The 16619-nt window shown below is 47.8% G+C and overlaps 1 pseudogene; it reads left to right on the top strand.

Moving 5' to 3' along the window:
* Positions 1-14108: 14108 nt before the first annotated feature.
* On the top strand, positions 14109-15618 carry LOC143655489 (leukocyte surface antigen CD47-like; annotated as a pseudogene).
* Positions 15619-16619: the final 1001 nt, after the last annotated feature.

Here is a 16619-nt window from a genome sequence, read left to right as displayed (position 1 = left end):
GCCCTCATTGTTGCAAAATGGCTGCCACAGTCCGGGTGTCACATCAGATATAATGAAGAACAGCTCTCCTGCTTTCTCTTTCTTCATACTAAAGAACCTTTTCCAAGAAACTCCCTAGCAAATTTCCCCTCCAAATCTCATTTGCCAGAAGGGGGTTGCATGCTCACCAAATGACTTTGGCAAAAGAAATTTTGGAGCTGCACTCCTGGGTTCGAATATCAACCCTCCCATTTTCTGCCCGTGTGAACTGGGGCAAGTTTACTTACCTGTGTCTGCCTCAATTTTCCTATCTGTAAAATGGAAAAAATGACAAGTCTTGTGAAGATTAGAGTGCTTAGAACAGTCATTGCCGTGTGAGAAACACTTGATAAGTATTAAATGCGAGTTGACATGGCCAGCTAAAGGCTACTCAGGGTTCCAGCCCCAACATCTGGCCAGGTCATTAGCTCACCTTGAGCCTCGCTGGATCTCCCTTTGATTTATTTCCAGATAAATCAAAGGTTATCTGGAAGATCAAAAAAAAGATAAACATTGAGAAAATGCTTTGTAAACTGTAGAGTGCCGAGCCCATGTTGGCTAGTAACGAACTTTATGAAATGCTCAACCATCAGGCCCTGAAATCACAGACCCCTCGAGGACCCTACGTGGACCTCCTCGGTGGCGCTCCAAGAGAGCAGAGGCAGTGGAGACTGACCAGGCAGGCTGCAGTTGTCATATTTCACCCTTCCCTCCTCTTTCTACGCCTCCCCCACTCCAACCCATCCATCCCGGGGTGACTGCGGCTGCAGGAATGCGATGGTATCTCGGCAAACAGACAGTCTGTTCCCAGAGGAGACTGGGCTGCCCCGGGGAGGCCCCACTCTCCCCAGCCTCGGCCACAGTAAACACGAGGGTCTGTCCTCTTTATCAGCTTTGCTCAGTGGCAGTGGAGACAGTCTGCCTGCTGGGGAGTCACTGCAGAGCGATAAGCTGCTCCAGCCCCTTGCTGGCTGCTCTCCTGGGACTGCAGCTGAGTTGCCCCAGAATCCAAATCGGAACTGTGCTCTAAGTACTAGCCACTCAGATGAAGGCAGCAAAGGCCCAGGGTTGTGCCAAAGGGTGCAGTCTGTAAAGCTCCCCAATTGCTCTGAGACGTGTGCATCCATTAGTTGCACTGCTCTGCAGGATAATTCTATCATCGTCATATTTACGGACCATGCATATTGATGATGGTTTTCCCTCCAATTTTTTCAGGTTCACACTCCATTGAATGAGTTAGTGCACGTAAAGCACTTAGCACTAGGCTGGGGAGGGCTCAGTGAAAGGTAGCCTGTGGTAGGGGAGCACCACAGTACTTGTCCTATGTCATCATCTCGTGGAAAGGACAACCCCCAGCTCCTCAGAAATAACAATAGCCAACTTTGATTGGTAAGGCCATGCCCACTAGGTCCTCAGTTTCTCCACTTCCCCGAGGTGGGGAATACTGGACTGAAGAGCAACCCCATTTGTCAGAGAAGGAAACTGAAGCATCCGGAGAGGTAAAGCGTTCTGCCCCAAACTGCAAAGTCAGGACGTGGCAGAGCGGGGACCAGCACCCACTCCTCGGACTCAAAGTCCATGCGGGTCACTGCCTGCTGGGGGCCGACCACCTAGGAGGAGTCTGGACCAGTCCACGTCCTGGAGCCTCTCTGGAGTCAGGGAGGGGGCAGGGCAAGGTCCTTGATGTCGAGGTTTGGCTGACAGCTTCTCCCCAGTGCCCTGGAAAGTGGCAATGGATGGAACTCTGAAATAACCACCGGCAGCTTGAACCTGCAGGACAAGCATTTGGCTGGGAGACTCACAGTCCTGGGTTCCAGTCCTGACTCTGCTGCTTCCAGGCTGGTGATCTTGGGCTGGGCACTTACCCTCTCTGGGCCTAGTCCCCAACTCCTTATTTTCTTACTTATAAAACAAACCGCCTCCTCAGCCTTGGCTACCTCAGATTGCTCAGATTGAATTAAATGAAATAGTAAATGTTAACTGCCCCTGGTTCAGAGCTCCTGAGTCGACCATGCTCTCTTCCTGACCAGCTGATTTTCAAATTCCTGACCATCACTCAGGGCCTGGCGCAGATGCATCTTCTTCTGGAAGCCCTCCCTGCTCTCCCAGCTGGGCACCACCCAGCCTCCTCGGAGCTGCCGCGCCTTTCCTGCAGCACCTCTCCCTGGCATGGACCAAAGACAGGACTGAGACCTGGCTGTGCTTAATAACTGGAATGAGTAAATGAATAAACTATTCAAGTGACATGGTGCCTCTGCTTCCCCTTCTGTGTCCACAGGAAGCCTTAGAGAGCCTTCCCCTTGACGCTGCTCACACTGGGACAGGCCCCTGAGTGGGAATTCTTCCTGAATACAACTTCCTTCCTTTGCTGCCTCCTACTCTCAGCTCCAGATCCTCCCGTGCTCCCTGGGGCCCTCCGAATCTGATGTGATTCCTTCCAGGCCCTTCCCAGCCCGGTCCCAATGCCTGCCCAGCCTTTTCCCTGCATCCTGGTCCCATGAGCACCCTCGGCCTTGCTTTCTGTTCTCCAATGCTCAGAGAAACATCTCTGCCCTCGCTGAGTCCACACTCCAGACACCACTCCAGAAACTTCTGTTGCCTCCTCCCTTCTAAGTGCCCTCTCAGGTCCTCTCTCCTAACCCAGGGACTTCCAGATGGCCCTTGGGGTATGGCTATCGGATTCACCATCACCTTCCCCCACAAACCAGCAGGGCTCAGCCTCCAAACACGTCCACGGGACATCAGACCTTCAACTGTGCCCTTTGGGACATACAGAATGGCCCTCCAAAATGTCTTCGCTTTTCTCCAGGCCACATCTCCTTCCCTGTCCCCTCTGAAGTGTCCCTGCCCCATCATCCACATCACCATCCTATGCCACATCATGGATGTCCCTTCAGTCCACCACCACAGCCGCAGAGCCCGGCAATGGCCCTTGCTGCCACCCACTCCCCACCACCCGCCCCATCCCCACCACAGCCACAATACCTCCTGAGCACCTACTATGAGCCAAAAACTGTTCTAGGCACTGAGGACCCAATGGTGAGCAAAACAGACATGGACCTGCCCTCATGGCGCTTATATTCTATTGAGGAAAACAGACAATAAAACAAATAAATGAATGAGTCAGATAGCATCTTTTTTTTTTTTTTTGCATGAGCAGGTACCGGAAATCGAACCCAGGTCTCTGACACGGCAGGCAAGAACTCTGCCACCGTTGCACCACCCTCAGATAGCATTTTATGTTAGTTTTATTTTAGGTCACTTTACTATCACTGAAAGTGCTTTGGATAATAATAAAGTAAGGGTGGGAATGGGGCTGTGAGGCAAAGTTGCTATTTTAAACGGCATGCTCCACAAGGCTGCCTTGAGGAGGGGACATTTGCTCAAAGAGTTGAGGGAGGCGAGGGAGGGGCCCTTGTTGTTCCGGCAGAACAGCACGGCGGCAGAGGGAACAGTCAGTGCGAAGGTGCCTGTTCGGAGGCATGTCTTCTGTGCACCCCTGTTTTCCATCCCCTTTATTCTGACCCTTATCAGAATTCAAGAGTGTTGGAAGGCCACCTTTTCTGCTGCACCAAGCACTGGGCGGGGACCTGTAATGGTCAACTTCACACTCATATCCACCTGGGAACACCCAGCCATGTGCAGAACCATGCACATGTTCACTCACACACACTAGCCCCAACAGAGAAGGCCACAGTTATTGCTTACTGAGATGAACTGAAGGAAGAGTAAATAATAATTAAGTGAGTCCAGGCCCATCTAGTTGACAAAGGTCTCCCTTGTGCCTATTTCCCTTGAGAACTGGGTAGTTATTATAAAAATGAGGCTTAGAGAGACCAGGGCGAACAGGCTGGTAATTGGTACTTGCTATACTAGAACCCAGCTCTTTTGATTCCCATGCAATGTTTTGTTTCCGGTTTTCAAAAATAGGTCAGATGTGAACATAGAACAAAATTCAAAATGTCCACAGAGGTGAGCACCCGTCTCCTTCTCTCCCCCAGGTACCCAGCTTTCTCCCCAGAGTATGAGTGTGCTTATCAGTTTATTTCCACTTCACCTAGATAGAGACTTTGGCTCCCCTGTCTCGGTGAAGTTCTGCTTCGCGAATAAGTCTGAGTGGATGGAAATAAGCCAGGGGCCTCTGCTCTTTGGTCCCAGAGCTTAGGATGTTTGGAGCCAGGCTTTGCATCCACTTGGTTTCCCCCAAATCCCAAGCACCTAAGGTCCATGATGTGGTCACCGTATGCCCCACACATTAGTCCCTGGAGAAGAGTCACTCATCATGAGGAACCACCAGCCTTAGAGAGAGGAAACAGGGGTGGGGGAAGGCGAAATGAGGAAGAAGGGGCCTGGGATTGGGGAGCTGGGAAATGTAGAGGAAATCAGGCTTTGCCAGACTTTTTTTAAAATAAGGACCCCATTTAATGACCCCTATATTTATAGCTGATAGACTATAAATCCCCCAAGGAAAGAATGGGGTTTGAGCCACTCTAGATGATCAGCCCCTACTACACCTCTGCAGGGTGCCCCAAACACATTCGAGTACCCCTGTGTAGTACAGTGCATGCGTTCCCTTTACCAGGAGCAGATTAAGATGAGTCAGCTGTGGGCATGACCTCAGGGCTCACACTCTAGGAAAGGAGACGCACACTTACCCACCTACCATTACATCTTGGCAGGCCAAAGTTGCTGCTCCTGGATAGAGTGGAGGAAAGTGGACCCTAAGTGGAGGGGCCAACATATGAAAAGAGCAGGGGATGCTTAAGAAATGTTAAAAGAGATTTTGGTCTCTAGTGGCAGAAACCAAACAGGAAGGGCAAAGTGGGGTCAGAGGTGAAAGGCCTAGATGTCAAAGAGATGTATTTGAACTTTATCTTCTGGGTGAACTTTTCCAAGCAGAGTTATAGTAGGATCCAATTTGTGTTTGATCAAGATTCCTCACAGCCTATGAGCAGTGCAGAGGTTGGGTTGTGGCCAGGAGATTCTAGAGGCTTTAAGGACACAGTATATCAGGGCCTGACTAAAGTCAAGCAGAGAGAATATATTTATAAGGCTTTATTTCTTAAACTGGGTGGCAGGGACACAGTATTTATGTTAGTTTCTTTTTAATATGTCTGAACTGGGGCATAAGGAAAGGAAATTTTAAGAAAGATGGAGTCAATATAAACTCCAAGACTAACTTAGAAGCTTATTATGCACTAGGCACCATTCCTAGGAAAGTCATATATATATAAATTCATTTAATTCACAAAACAACCCTATAAGGAGCGTGTTTTCACCAAATGACAGGTGCGGGTAATAAAATACAGAGAAGCTGAGTGTCCTGCCCAAAGTCACCCAGTCAGTAACAAGTGGAGCTGGGATTACACGGGAGTTGTACTGTCTGGTGGGTCCTGTTCACGCGCACATCCCTGGCACAAGCTAGGCTCACACTGAGTCCTCGTTGAATCAGTGCAGCTCAGAGACGTTCGGTGAGCTCCTTAAGGTCACACAGCCCTTCGCGACGAGGCTGGCGCCAACCCGAGCCAGGACGGCCGGCTCCTGCTCCGGCGTTCCTTCCCCAACCTGGCCGCACCCCTTCCTCCCTCCCTAGCTCCTCGCCGGCTCCATTCCCAGCTTCTCGGGTCACTCTGCCGGCAGCCGGGGCCTGACTCAGCCAGACCAGCGGAGCCAGGCTGGCGGCCACCCTCGGAGCCCAGCGGCGCAGGGCGCTCCCCCGCGGGGAGGAGGGGCGGAGCCGCGAGGGGCGGGGCTGCGGTCGGGAGTGGAGGGGAGCGTGGGAGCGTGGGGGCGTGGCCTGCGCCGGGGGCGGGGCGGGGCGGGGCGGGGCGGGGGTGGCAGCGGCCGCAGGGCCCCTAGGGCTGCCCGCATGCAGAGCGGCTCTCAGCCTGCCCATCCTCGCCGGCCCCTGCTCCCTCCGAGAGGCCTGGCCCCGTGGGGCCTGCTTTACCAACTAAAAATGGCAGTGCCCTCGCAAGGCTCCGGGACGGGTGGCCCAAGAGGCCCGAAGGAGCCGGATCAGCCTCCCTGCGCTGACCGCCGTGGCAACCGGGACCCGAGATTCTGGGCTCTAGGCCCCTCTGCTGCGGCCCTCGCCTGGCCGGCTTCAGTTTCCTGGTGTGAAGCATGGAGCCGGGGTCTCCCCACTGCTGGTGCTTCGAGGCTGCCGGGAGCGCGCACATTCTACTCCCCGCCCGCGCCCCGCGCTCTCCTACCCTCCGGCGCAGCCCGCAGTGGGTTCGCCGGCGAGATAAGGAACAGCTGCCTGCGTCGGAGAGGCAAATCCCGCAGCCCACCCTGTCCCACTCAGCTAGGAGATCTGGAGTTGAGGCCTCGCTGAATGGTTTAACAGGCTCTCCAGGCGATTTTGATGCAGGCTCAGGGATGATTTTTTGTGTGTGTTTTGACATTTTTTATCTTACCATACGATGAAGTTATGTGCATTTTAATTCAGGTATTAATCCATGTAACCTCCACCAGATGTCAGTTTTGTTTTCTTACACTTATTCTGAAGTAATTTCAAACTGATAGGACAGGTGTAAAAATAATACAAAACCTATAGAGAGAACTCCAACATAACCTTGCCCCACATACCCAGATCCACCAACTTTTAATATTTGCCCCATTTTCTGAATCCCGTCTATTTTGTAAACATTTGAGAGTGGGTTTTATACATCAAGTTCCTTGAACTCTTAATACTTCCATGCACATTTCTTAGGACCAAGGTTATTCACATATGTTCTTAAATAGAGTTATCAAGTGCAAGAACTTTAATTTTGATATAAAGCTTACAGCCTATGTTCCGGTCGTGTGTTGCATTTAATTGTCATTTGTCTCTTAAGTTGCTCATTTTGTTTTCTAGGTTGTGGACACGTACACCACGTGAGAGCTCCTCTCTCACCCACGGCCAGGCGTGCCCTGCGATGGGGTTATTCGCATTCAGTTTTGTGCTGCCCTTTCCACCTTTTTCCCATCACTCCAACAGAAACCCTACACTCGCCGTGCATTAGCTCCCCATTCCCCTCCCCCAAACGTGTTCTGTGCTTTCTGCCTCTATGAATTTGCATAGTCTAGCCATTTTATATAAGCGAATTCATACCCTGTCCCTTTGTGTCTGACTGAGTCCATTCAGCAGGATGTCTTCAAGAGTCACCCATGTAGTGGCATATATCAGAGCTTCATTCTTACGGTTGAGTAGTATTCCTTTGCATGTATACAACACGTTGTTTAGACGGTCATCGGTAATGGACAGCTGGGTTGCTTCCACCTTTTGGCTATTGTGAATAATAGCCAAATTGTGAACACTGGTATGCGCCAGCTCAACTTTGAGAGCCACGGCGCTAATCTAATTTCCCTGCCTCTGGTGCCATCTTTCTTATGCTCACATACCATCAATGGCTCCCTACTGCCAAAGAATCAAGCCCGAGTCCTTCTGCCATCCAAGGCCTTTCTAGGTAACTCCCGCTTTCAGTCTGCTCCCCAGAGCAACGATCCCCCGTGACTCTTCTAGACGACTAAATAACTTTTCTTCCCCAAAACACAGCCTGTTTGCTTCCATTAATGCCGCTCCCTTTGCCTGGAGTGTCCTTCCTTCTAATTCCCTGGTGACCCAAACTTCACATTTCTCTCCTCCTTCCCAGGTTATTCCAGGCCATGAAGATGCCTGCCTCCTGGGAGCTCAGAGTCTCTGCACTCCTGCCAGGACTAAGCATTCATTGATGTTTGGTTTCCTAGGGGTTAATTGGATTTTTCCTGGCATCTCTACTTCCTCTTTCTGAATCTCGCTCCTCCTGGGGCCCCTGTGCAGGCTTCACCCTGCTCCCCAGTGTGACCCTGGGCCCTTATCAGAGGAGCTCTTCTGCTCTCCAGGGTAGGCATGGGCAGACACCCGCCAAGGCAGCTGGACCCCACCTACTCCCCCGTGCCCCGCCTTGCAGTTGGTTTCTCTCTGAAGTGTGCTTAGCATCCAAAGGGCGCAGGCGCCTCTGCATCACAGAAGTCATTTCCAGTGAATGGATTCCACCCACCCTCGTACCCTGCCTCTTTCCCCTTCCCCCACCTCAAGGCACAATGTGATACAAGCAACACTGATCCCATAAACCTGAGCTCCTAGCTTGTCCTCTAACCTGCTGTGTGGGCCTGGTTTAGTCTCACTCCTCTCCGGGGCTGTGTGGTCCCCTGTGAAAGGAAGGGCCCGGATGAGCAGAGCAGACCACCAAGCAGTTCTGGAGAAAGGTGCAAGGTTCAGACTGACCAGGGGCAGATGGTGCCGGGCGCAGCACGGAGAGCAGACTGGAGGGGAGAGAAGCAGCTGGACAGGAGAGATTCCTGAGAACCATGCCAGAGAGCTGGGAGTTGCTGGGGCAGGCAGTAGGGAGCCATGGTAGGCTTATGAGCTGTGGAAGAATCAACAAACCAACGTGTGGAAGGTGACTGGCTATGAGGGGTGAGGGTGGCCCGTGGACCCTCCCATAGCCACAGCGGGGCAGGCAGGAAATGGCCTTAGCCTGCCCAGACCCCTAATTCCCTCTCTAATTTCCCCTCTTGTCACACTCCCCATGTTTACCCCTGGCCTTTTTGCCCTTTCTGGAACATGCCAAGCCCCTTCCAACCTGGGCCTTTACCCTCGCTGTTTCTTTTGCTAGAAAAATAAAAGCAGAAGCAGACACTTCTAGCACCTACCAACGTGCCACGCCCTGTCTAAGCACTGCTAATATATTAATTCATTCACTCCTCTCCACAATCTTACAGAGATACTACTATTATCCCCATTGTGCAGATGGGCAAGCTGAGGAATACATAAAGGGAAATGATTGCCCAGGGCCTCACAGTAAGTGGCAGAGCAGGGGTGGAATGGCTTGCCCCTCACTTCCTCACCCGTTATTAAATGCCTCCCTACCTGCATTTCCCACCACCATCTGCCCTTGTGATTTTTATCACAGCATTTGTCGTTCCTTGGCATTTTGTATTTCTCTCTTGGTCTCTGTTATCAGAGTTGCCCCCCAGGTTGTGAGCTCCATGAGGGCAGGACTTTGTCTTGTTCACAGCTATAGCCCTACCAACCAGCATAATGCCTGGCACATGGTAGGCACCCATAAAGGTTCATGGAATGACTTATAAATGAATGAGAATGCAGGCATGAGATGGGGTCTGGCTGCATATCAGCCTTAGAGGGAGGGTGTGGGGCTGGAATCTGGAAGGCAGACCAGACCATCTCAGCCCTGAGAGATTCTCATGGGATTAAGTACCGTCTCCTTTGCTGGGCAAGGGCGGGCAATCAGGAGGCACTCAGAATCCTCCCTGCCACACCCCAGTCCCATCCAAGCCGCCACCAAGACCTGCTGAGTCTCCCTCCTAAATAGCCTTAAATCTGTCCCATCTCATATCCCAACTCCCCACATCCAGGCCCCCTCCTCCAATCCCTGCTTGTAACCTCAGCTTTCTCACGGACCCTCCTGCTTCCAGTCTGTCCACTCCAATCCGCCGCCCACTCTGCCTCCAAGGGGACTTCCAGAGGGCTCCGTGGTCTCCACGTCCTTAATGGGCTTACTAGCTACCTTATGAGCTGGTTGCAGCCCCACGCCTTACTTTTCTCCTGCAAGACCCTGCGCCCCACACATACACCGCGACTTCCAGCAGTGCTCCCCTGCTGACGGACCAGGCACATTCTCACCTCCAGACATTTGCTGGAGCAGCAGTCTCTGCCAAGAGTACCTGCCCCCACCCTACCCTCATCTGTCCAACAAAGACCCGCTCACCTTTCAAGACTCACTCCTACCTGTTCTATATTCTGTCCTAAATACCCAATCCCAAGAGAAAGGACCCCTCCTTCTGCGTTGTGTCCCCACCCCCCTCCCTGCACATTTGCCAGCACGAGCATGCGCTTCTCGCCCCCTCCCCGCTGCCATGCACACAGTACTGTATACTGTTTGCCATCTAAAGACAGCGACTCTGTCACGGTCATGTTAATACATACAATACTAATAATAATTCACATCGGGCACTATTCTAAGCACTTTATGTGTATGAACTCATTTAACCTTGTGAGATGTGTAACATTATCCCCATTTTTACAGATAAGGAAACTGAAGCACAAAGAGGTTAAGTCACTTGCGCACAGCCACACAGCTAGTAAAGGGCAAATTCAGCATTTGAACTCAAGCTCTCCAGACTCTAAAATCATTGCTCTTTTCCTCATGCAGCAGCAAGCAGGGCTGAGTTGGTTCTGCTGCCCTCCTTCCTTGGTGACCCCCCTGGGGCCCCAGGTGGGGCTGGGGTTTGGGCCTAACTCTGGCCTCCCCATGGGCTGGCCAGCATCTCTTTCTGATGACACAGGGCCAGCAAGCTTGCAGGGAATATCAGTGGCCAGAAGCCAAACACATGGAGCCCTGTTGCGAGACTTTCCCTGCAGTCGCCAGGATATGGGTATATTAGCTTCCTAGAGCTACCATAATAAATCATCAAAAACTGGCTTAAAACAATAGGAATTTATCCTCTTACCATTCTGGAGGTCGGAAGTCCAAAATCAGTGTTGGCAGTTCCCTCCAAAGGCTATCGGAGCGATCCCTCCTTGCTCTTCCAACGCCTGGGCGTTCCCAGCACCCCTTGACTGTGGTAGCAGAGCTCCAGCTCTGCCTCCATTTTCACATGGCCTTTTTCCCCAGGCCACTGTGTTCTTTTCTGTCTCTTAAAAGGATGCATGTTGGATATCATTGGGTTTAGGGCCCACCCTTATCCAATGTAATCTCATACTGATCCTTACCTTAATCTTACCTGCAAAGGCCTTGTTTCTAAATAAGGTTGTATTGGGAGAAAAGGGACACGATTCAACCATGACAATGGGGAGGGTTGGCAGGGCTGCAGCATCCAGGTAGTTTTTCAGATTGTTTCCTCCAAGCTCCCCATCCCTAAACATCTGTGAAATCACTAGAGTGGCCTTGAAGACCTGCCCAGTAGGACAACCTGAGGCTGAGTTCCTCCAGGGCTCCAGGGCAGGGGCAGGGGGCGGGAAGCATATGACCTCAGGGAGGTCACTCACCACCCAGCGACAGGAGAACACATGGCCGGACAAGGACTCATAAACCTCTTGGCAAGAGGGGAGCAGCCCCAGCGTTTTCACCAGCCCTGGCCAGGAGGTCATGAAGACATGCTCATCCACTTCGAAGTGCTGGGAACCAAGTTCGGACAGGTGTGGTCACTTGCCCAAGACCTTGCCCACAGCCTAAAAGCACATCATCAGGGTCCTGGAAACCCTGCTCCGCAGCAGTGACTTCTCCCTGGGGGCGAGTTACCCCAAACATCCTTTATTTATGAAATAATACAGATATTATGAAGTAATGAGCAAAAGCCATTTGAATTGTTAAGAAAGATCCTGGGATGTAAGAGAGATTAGGGGTCAGACATGGGGTCATGTCTGCCAAATGTCCAAGGAGATTCCTGGGATAAATTCCACTCAGATATAATGTAGTACACTTTTCATATATTGCTGGATTTAATTTGCTAAAATTTTGTTATTACTTTTTGCATCTTTGTTTGGGAAGGATATTGGTCTGTAGTTTCCTTGTAGTGTCTGTGTCTGGTTTTGGTATCAGAGTAATGGTTGCCTCAGAATGGGATAGGAAATATGCCTCCTCTTCAATTTTCTAGAAGATTTTATGTAGAATTGGTATGATTTCATCCTGAAATGTCGGCTAGACTTCCCCATCTAGAGCTAGAGTTTTCTTTGTGGAAGTGTCTTTGATAGGTATTCAGGTCATCTGTTTCATTTTAAGTGAGTTTTAGAAGTTTGTGTCTTTGAAGGGATTTATCCATTTCACTTACGTTGTCAAATTTATCGGCATTGATCGTTCGCAACAGTTCTTTATTATTCTTTTAATAACTATAGACTCTGAAGAGATGTCACTCCTCTCATTCTAGTATTGGTCATTTTTATTTACTGGATTTTGGTTTGCTTTTTATTTTATTTCATTCTGATCTTCATTCTTTTCCTTTTACTTTCTTCGGGTTTTATTTGCTTTTCTTTTATGGTTTAAGATGGACACTGAAGTAATAGATTTGAGGCTATTCTTTTTTTGTTGCTAGAGCTATTCTTCTTTTCTACTACAGGCATTTCATGCTATAATTTTTCTTCCAAGTATTGCTTTAGCTGTACCCCGCAAATTTGAATATGTTGTATTTTCACTCTAATTCTGTTCAAAATACTTCCTGACTTTTTTTTGACTCATGATTCGTTTCCACGTAGTCAGGAAGTGTCTAGAGATCCTTCTGTTGTTGATTTCCAATTACTTCCATTGTCATTTATGATGGTTAAGTTAATGTATTAATTTGGCTAGTCGTACTGCTTGAAGGACTTCCTTTAACATTTCTTAAAGGGCAGACATGCTGGTGATGAATTCTTTACACTTTTATGTGTGTGAAGAAGTCTTTATTTGACCTTTATTTTTGAAAGATGTTTTCACTTGGTAAAGATTTCCAGTTCTTCTTTTCCTTCTTTTAATGCATTTTCCTTCTTTTAATGCTAGAAGTTGCTCCACTATCTTCTAGCTTGCATTGTTTCTAATAGGAAATCTGCTGTCATCCTTAGCTTTGTTTATTTATATGTAATGTGTCTTTATTCTCTAGCTGCTTCTAAAGCTTTCTCTTAATCACTGGTTTTATGCAATTTGATTATGATGTATTTTGGTATAGTTATCTTCATGTTTCCTTTGCCTGCAGTTTGTTGCCTTTCTTGGATCGGTGGATATATAGTTTCCATCAAGTTTGGAAATTTTCAAGCCATTATTTCTTTAAATCTTTTATCTGTCCTATCTTCCCTCTCTCTCTCCTTTCCTTCAGGAATTCCAGTTAAACATATAATTGATGCCTTGAACTTGTCCCACAGCTCACTGATTCTCTGTTCATTTTTCTTTTTTTTCTTTTTTTTTTTTTTTTGCTGCATTTTATTTTGGGTAGCTTCTTTTACTACATTTTCTAGTTCATTATTCTTTTCTTCCTCAGTGTCAGATCTGCTATTAATCCCATTCAGTGTATTTTTCATCTCAGGCTTTGTGGTTTTCATCTTTAGAAGTTTAATTTAGGCCTTTTAAATACTTTATGGCTCTACTTAACATGTCCCATCTTTCTTCTAGCTCTCCAAACTTATGGAATACAGTAATAACTGTTTTAATGTCCTGTTTCTTCATTATGCATTGTATTTTCCTTTTCCTTTGCATGCCTGGTAATTCTTATCAGATGCTAGAGATTGTAAATTTTGCCTGTTGGGTATTTCCAAAATTATTCTTGAGATTTGTTCTAGGATATGGTTAAAGTTGCCTGGAAATAATCTGCTCCTTTTAGGTCTTGATTGTAAGCTTCACTTGGCTGAACTAGCATAGTATTTAGTCTTGAGTCAAGTTTCCCATTACCAAGATGAGACCTCCCATAGTGCTCTAACCAATGGCCTATAAGCTATGATGCATTCCCTATGGTCATTGGGAACAGGTAATATTCTGAACCCCGTGAGAGTTCCAGACACTGTAACCCCTAATCTTTTGGGGATGCTCTTTCCTAACCTCAGATAGTTTTCTCACACACATGTGCTGATATATACTCATTGAATTCTTGAAGGGCTCTCTGCAGATTTCTGATTTTCTCTCTGTGTGTAGCTATCTCTTCTCCAGTACTCCTCTCTGTGAATTCTAGCCACTTGGACTTCTCTGGACTCTCCTCCATCTCCTCAACTCAAAGTGACTGCTGCACTCTTCCTGTGCTCACTCTGCCTTTGCATGGCTGGGAAAGGGTCTCCAAGCAGTAAGCTGGGGCAACTGGGGCTTAAATCACTTGTTCCCCATCAATTAGGGATCACTGCCCACCAGTGCCTGGTATCCAGCGTCTTGAGCCATCATTGCTGATATTTTGACAGTTTTTTGTATGTGTATGTGAGTTTTTTTCCATCAGTAGGGTAAATCCAGTTCCTGATACTTCATCTTGGCTGAAAATGGAAGTGTTGACAATCAGAAACTGAAATTTAAAAGTAAAAGCAATACCATTTATAAAGCCATCAAAAAATATTAAACGCAGATAAATCTGATAAAAGATGTGCAATAGCCTCAATGGCCAGCCTTCTTTGTGACACCGGTGGCGGCTGCTTCAGACACCTGCAGCGGTGGGCGGGGCATGCGGTGATCGCGCCACAGGTGCAGAGATGTGGCTCCTGGTGGCAACCTGCTACTCAACTCAGCTAACATTTCATGTAACTAATTTGTAGAAGTCACCACTTGCAACTGTTACCTTCCCCTTCATCGATAATAACGTGGAGCTGAAAAACATTAAAAACATGTACAGTAAATGAAAATTTAAAGGAAAAGGCATTTCCATCTCTGATGGAGTTCTGCAAATGGCCCCTGCCAGCAGTGATTTAAAAGTGCCGAAATCACATGACTAGAATTACTAAATGGAATTGCTCTTTGAGAATGAAAGAGAGTGATGCCACCTCTGGGAGCTACATTGTGAAGTAACAGAAATAAGTAACATTGGCAAAACAATCATGGAACTAAAATAAAAAAGCACAGCTTTCTCCAAAAGAAAATAGTCTCCTTTTTACTTTCCCAATTTTTTTACCATACTTCTGTCCTGGGAATAGTTTGGTATTGTGACACTTAAATATAAATCCATTCTTCTGAATGAGAAAACCATTCCTTTAATTGTTGCTGGACTAGTGCTCACCAAAATCTGCATTGTTAAAACCAGTCTTTTCATACAAAGTGAATATTCAATAAAGAGTGCGTCTGGGCTTGGTTTAGTTGTAATCCCTACTGTGACACAAATTGTAGTACTCTGTGTTTATGGCAGCTTTGGGGATGTCCTCCCTCGTCACTGATATGTTGGTGATTCAAGTGCTGAGTTATGTACTTCCTTTAGTTGGACTAAGCCTCTGTGTGGGGCCCTCTTCTGATTTCAGGTTTGAGCATCATACCCCTAGCAGAATTACTTGTACTGGTTTATGTGAAATGTGTGGCTTCCAATCAGAAGACTATACAACCTCCTAGGAAAGCTTTAGAGGGACACCTTAGTACATTTAAAGAGTCAAAAGGAATGATGATGGTCAGGCCTGAGGATGACAAGGAACCTTTATTGCAGATTTTTATAAGTTTTTCTTTTTCTTTTTATTAAATAGCCAGCACAAAACCTTCATTTTCTGCACTGTTCCCACGTGGTTCATTCTCTACTTTCTCAGACCCATTGGGCCCATAAGCAGAATCTCCACTGAGGTGCAAACTGCCCACCCCTAGCCCTAGGGTGTCTGGCTTTCAGCATGCACCGGGACCAGTGGACCTGGCTGGAGTTACACCGGGTCTCCATCCAGCTCACCTGGCTCTTGCGGTCAGGGAGAGGTGAGCATGAGGGGAAGAAGTGACCCAAGAGCACCATCTGCTGGGAAGAAATGGAAATATTGGACTATCACAAACTGCCTATCTGTCTAGCTTCAAACAGATTCTCAAGTAGAGTTGCATCCCCTGCCTGAGGTCTGGGCCTTGGTTTGGCAGGGAATTACTGACAGACCAAGAGCAAGAGGAGACCTTCAGCACCAACCCAAGCAAATGCAGAACCTTAGACGACTGAGGGAAATCAACTTTCAAAATAACCGTAACAAGATAAATGCCTCCAAGACAACAGAAAATCTCAAAGCATATGAAGATGCAGACAGGTATGGCCCAGCCAAAGGACCAAATTAAAACAGTGGAGGAGTCACAGACTTTGGAACAACTAACCAAAGATGTTCATACATGTTCTAGTTTGGTAGTTGCTGGAATGCAACATACCAGGAACGGAATGGCTTTTTAAAAAGGAAATTTAGTAAGTTGCTAGTTTACAGTTCTAAGGCTGAGAAAATGTCCCAGTTAAAACAAGTCTATAGAAATGTCCAGTCAAAGGCATCCAGGGGAAGATACCTTGGTTCAAGAAGGCCAATGAAGTTCAGGGTTTCTCTCTCAAGTAGAAGGGCACATGGTGAACACAGAGTTTCTCTCTCATCTGGAAGGGCACATGGTCAACACGGCATCATCTGCTAGCGTCCTCTCCTGGATTCCTGCTTCATGAAACTCCCCAGAAAGCAATTTCTTTCTTCATCTCCAAAGGTCACTGACTGGTGGACTCTGCTTCTCATGGCTATGTTGTTCTGCTCTGCTCTCTCTGAATCACTCTCATCCTCCAAAATGTGTCCTCTTTTATAGGACTCCAGTAACTAATCAGGACCCACCGGGATGGGTGGAGACATATCGTCACTTAATCCAGCTTAACAACCACTCTTGATTAAATCACATCTCCACGGAGATGATCTGATTACAGTTTCAAACATACAGTATTGAATAGGGATTAGAAGGAACAGCTGTCTTTACAAAATGGGATTAGGATTAAAACATGGCATTTCTAGGGTACATTCATCATTTCAAACCAGCACAGTACATATCTTCTAAATAAGTTCAGTGGGTTGGCTAATGACATAAAGGATATCAAGGAGACACTAGAGAGCATAAAGAAGAATTTGAAAGAGTAAGTAGAAAAATAGCAGATATCACCAAGATGAAAGATACTATAAACCAAATTAAAAATACACTAGAGAC

Source organism: Tamandua tetradactyla, chromosome 14 (genome assembly GCF_023851605.1).
Source record: "Tamandua tetradactyla isolate mTamTet1 chromosome 14, mTamTet1.pri, whole genome shotgun sequence".
NCBI classification, from domain to species: Eukaryota; Metazoa; Chordata; class Mammalia; order Pilosa; family Myrmecophagidae; genus Tamandua; species Tamandua tetradactyla.
This window is presented reverse-complemented; position numbering and strand designations above follow the sequence as displayed.